The following is a 4369-nucleotide window of genomic DNA, read 5'->3' on the forward strand; positions in this document are numbered from 1 at the left end:
GGATGAGGTTGAGAGAGAGAGAGAGACAGAGATGAGGAGAGCGAAAGGAGAGGAGAGAGGAGAAAGAAAGGGAGGACGAGAGAGAGAGAGAGAGAGATGAGGAGAGAAAGAAGAGGATGCGAGAGAAGAAGAGAGAGGGAGAGAAAGAAAGAAAGAGACGAGATGAGGAGACGAGAGAGGAGAGAGAGATGAGAGAGAGGGAGAGAGAAGAGAGAGAAGAGCAGGGTGAGGGAAAGAATAAGAGAAAGAAAAGAAAGAAAGAAATAAGAGAAAGAAGAAGAAAAGAGAAGAGAGAAATGAGTAAGAGATGAGAGAGAACGAGTGGAAGTGAGAGGAGAAGAGAGAGAGAGAGAGATGAGAGAAAGAGGAAGAAGAGAGAAGGGAGAGAGGAAAGAAGAGAAGCAGAAGAGAGAAGAGGAGATGGAGAAAGATGAGAGAGACAGAGCAAGGAAAGAAAAGGAAAGAATAAGAAGAGAAAAAGACAAATGAAAAGAAAAAGAGGGAAGGAAAGAGAAAAAGAGAAAAAGAGATAAAGAGAGAGTGAGAGGGAGTGAGAGGGAGAGGGGGAGGGAAGGATAGTAGAATAGTAAAATAGGGAGAGTGAGAGCAAGGTAAATAGAAGACACAGAAGACAAAGCAAGAGGCAACAGAGACAAGCAAGTTAAAACAAGGCAAAGCAATGCAAGGAAAAGACAAATCGAATCAAACAGAGGAAGGTAAAGTAATTTAAAACAAGACGCGCTGTTAAAGCAATGAACACGGCGTCAAAGTAAGATAAAGTAAGCAACTCAAAGCAAGCCAAGTCAAATCAAAGCAATCCAATTCAAAGCAAACCAAAGCCAGCCAAGTCAAATCAAAGCAAAGCAAGCCAAATCAAAGCAAAACCAAAGCAAGCCAAGCCAATTCAAAGCAAAACCAAAGCAAGCCAATTCAAATCAAAGCAAACCGAAGCAAGCCAAATCAAAGCAAAACCAAAGCAAGCCGTCAAGTCAAAGCAAACCAAAGCAAAGCAAGGCAAGAGCTTAGCCGAGGGTCACACGGGCGGCCGAGACAACCTCAGGGGACTGTATGAGTGAGGGACGTTTGCCTGTTGGGGGGAGGGGGGCAGAGTAGGAGGAGGAGGGGGGGGGGGGGCGGGGAGGGGGAGTAGGAGGCGGAGGAGGGGAGGATGATGATGATGAGAGGGGAGAAGAGGGAGGGGGAGGGGGAGGGGGAGGAGAGGAGGAAAGGAGGAGGGGGAGGAGGAGGGGAGGAGGAGGAAGAGGAGGAGGAGGAGAAGGGGGAGAGGGGAGGAGGAAGAGGAGAAAGGGGAGAAGGGGGAAGGAGGAGGAGGCGGGAGGAGGAGGGAAGGGGAGGTGGGGGAAGAAGGAGGAGAGGAAAGGGGGAGGGAGGAGAAGAAGGAGGAGGAAGAGTATGAGAAGGAGGAGGAGAAGGAGAAGGAGGAGGAGAGGAGGAGGAGGAGAAGGAGGAGGAGGAGGAGGAGGAGGAAGGAGGAGAAGGAGGGAGGAGGAGAAGGAGGAGGAGGAGGAGGAGGAGAAGGAGGAGGAGGAGGAGAAGGAGGGGGAGGTAGAGGAAGAGAAGGGGGAGGGGGAGGGGGAGGGACGGCAGCTGGAATAAAGCCTTGCTTCTGCCAAGTTCTCTCCCCGCCCCCCTCGCTCTCTCACTCTGTTTATCGTCCGGCTCCCTCTCTCACTGCACATTTTTTTCTCTTCGCCATTTTCCATGTCTCTCCCTCTCCTTCCCTTTATTTCCTGTTTCTCGCTACCTATTTACCCTGCTTATTTCTCTCAAGTTGTTTTAAAAATAGGCTCTAATCATAGTCCCCATTATCCCTGCATCTATTTACTTATTTACTTATTTATCTCACTATTCTATCGCTTACTCTCGCCGTTTTTTTTTCTCCCTGGTACTATCTGACCGCATTCATTCTTCCTACAATTTCCCTTTCGTTCAAGTACTCACAAAACCACTTTCTCTTTTTCTTTCTTCGAGTGGGCGAGGCTTGTCAAACTCCGTCTTTTCTTAGGCTCGTTACCCATTCTTTATCTTTCGTGTGCTGTGTCCTTTTCTCCTTGTGGCTTAACTAATCTTATCTGAGGCTAATTATATCTCTGACTGCATGCTATTAGTATTAGTACTTTAACTCGTTCTTATAGTTGTTCTTATCCTCTTCTCTCGTTCTCTCATTCTTTCGTTCCCTCTCTCTCTCTCTCTCTCTCTCCCTCTCTTCTCTCTTGTGTTGTCTCTCTTCTCTTCCCTTCCATTCTCTCTCCCTCTCCCTCGTGTTCTGCCTCTTTCTCTTCTCTCTCATTCAGTTCTCTTTCCCTCTCTCCATCCCTGATTCATCGCTTGCACTTCTCTACACTGTATCTCTTTTCGACCAGTCACCAGGACAGGACCTGGCCAGCGTCACCTCCTCGCTGACAACCAGTCCCTCTCTGCGGGCACACTCCACCTGTCGTGAGTGGCCCTCTGGCTCCCGTCCTCGACTCCGTTAACACTTTCGTAAACAACACGGCTACAGAAATCACTTTTGTGTGCTTTATTCCCACACGACAGCACGTTCTCTGTTCTTTTATTTGTGCTGTGTCTTAGCACAGCACTTTACGAGCATGTATCCGTGTGACTTTGGTTTTGTAAAATGTTTCAGTACAGCGGTCCGGCGCGCGTCCTTCCCGTCCAAGGTTACAGCGCGTTTCCTGGATGTTGGTCACTAAAACCACCTCTCGTGCACCGCCGGTATCCGTTGCACGTGCACGACGCGCGGGAACACGTGTAGGAACCGTCGCAAGCAGTGGTACGTCAAGGAGCCCGTCCTTCCATCCGTAGGACGACGGACGCACGCACGCCCCGACACACGCACGCACGCACACACGTACGAGAGGTAAGAACGGCCTTCGTAGCGGACTGGCCCCTTGCTCACTCGGCGAGGCTCCCGCGCTCACTGACACGACGCTGGTGAAGGCACGCTGCTTAGGCTCGCCGGGCTCGTGGCCTCGCTCCGCACCAGCTGTGGTCACCCCGACACCAGCTGTGGTCGGCCTGGGGTCCTCTGGCCTTCCAGCTGCCCGTGGGAGTGATCGGCTCCTGGTCATGGGGGTCTGGACGTCGCCTCCGAGAATTCCCTGAGTTAAATGCGGTTTTGGGAAGTCTACGCTCGGGGCAAGGGGAGCCGACGACAGGCTCTGGGGATTAATGGCACTCACGCCCTTTTACTTCTGGCAGGTTGCAGACGCCGCCCGGGGCTGGAAACGAGGAGACTGTCTGCACAAGAAGGCACCACACACACATACACAAACAAGCAAACCCACACATACTCTCCTCTCTCTCTCTCTCTCTTTCTCACACACACACACACACATACAACATATACCTATAATTTTCTGCCGTTCATTCATTACCTGTACAGATACCTTTGTGTGATGTAATCGTGTCCAAACAGCTGACCTTCGCGTGTCGGCGTTTATGCTACAGAAACCACAATGAAGGAAAGGGAGAAGGGCGTACTACATCAACTACTTGTTCCTATGACTGTCTGACGGATTAATTAACCCGTCTGTTTGACTGCCTGACTTCCTGACTGTATGCCTGTCTACCTGCCTGTCCGATTGACTGACTAATTGGCTGTCTGACCCTCTCTCTGCCTCTCTGTATGTCTATTTTACTGTCTATCTACCTGCCTGTACTTCAGATTGTCTGTCTGTCTCTCTTTAGCTCTCTCTTTCACCCCCCCCTCTCTCCCACCTCCAACTCACACCCCATCTTTTTCTCTTGCTTGTTTTCTCGCTGTCTCTCACACACATTTGTTCTCGTGAACCATGATTTGCTTCCCTGAAAGACACGTCGCTATCTGGTACACAAGTCGACAAAGTAAACACAACCTGTTACGCAACAAAGACAGTGAACAAAAAATTAACTGAAAGAAAATCTAACGGTACCTGTTATTTCTTATGTTACATAATGAGGAATTGGAGCTTTCACGTGGCTATTAAATGCACCTAATTCCATTTTTCAGACGGAATGAAGGAAAATAGGGCAGACGAAAAAGGGACAGACGAAGATTTTAAATTTGGCAAGAGAAATAGTCTAAGAGGAAAACGAGAAACGACAAATATGTAGAAAAAAGATTAAGTAAAAGAACGTGGGAAAAAACTGCGTTAAAAAATAAGGCAAGAAAGAGCATAAGACAAAATTAGCGAGGAAACCGTTTCGCGGGAAGGTCGGACACGCCTCGAGGTATCCGAATCCTTTGCTCTCCTAAATGAAGCTGTTTCAGAAAATCGAAGAGGAAATGATACAACGCGAAGGAAAAAAAAATAAAGGAAATAAAGATCAAGAAAAAAGTTAATAAAAGCTAGTACCATAAAAA

At 48.7% G+C, this 4369-nt stretch overlaps 1 protein-coding gene across 1 annotated transcript in view; it reads right to left on the reverse strand.

The window, feature by feature from the left end:
• The window catches only part of LOC119595083 (protein spaetzle 3-like), a 44203-nt gene extending 41257 nt beyond the window's left edge, over positions 1–2946 (reverse strand). The window contains exon 1 of the mRNA XM_037944227.1: positions 2880–2946. The gene's annotated coding sequence lies outside the window, so the exon portion shown is untranslated. The remainder of the gene's footprint in view (positions 1–2879) is intronic.
• Positions 2947–4369: the final 1423 nt, after the last annotated feature.

Source organism: Penaeus monodon, chromosome 35 (assembly GCF_015228065.2).
Source record: "Penaeus monodon isolate SGIC_2016 chromosome 35, NSTDA_Pmon_1, whole genome shotgun sequence".
Classification (NCBI taxonomy): Eukaryota; Metazoa; Arthropoda; class Malacostraca; order Decapoda; family Penaeidae; genus Penaeus; species Penaeus monodon.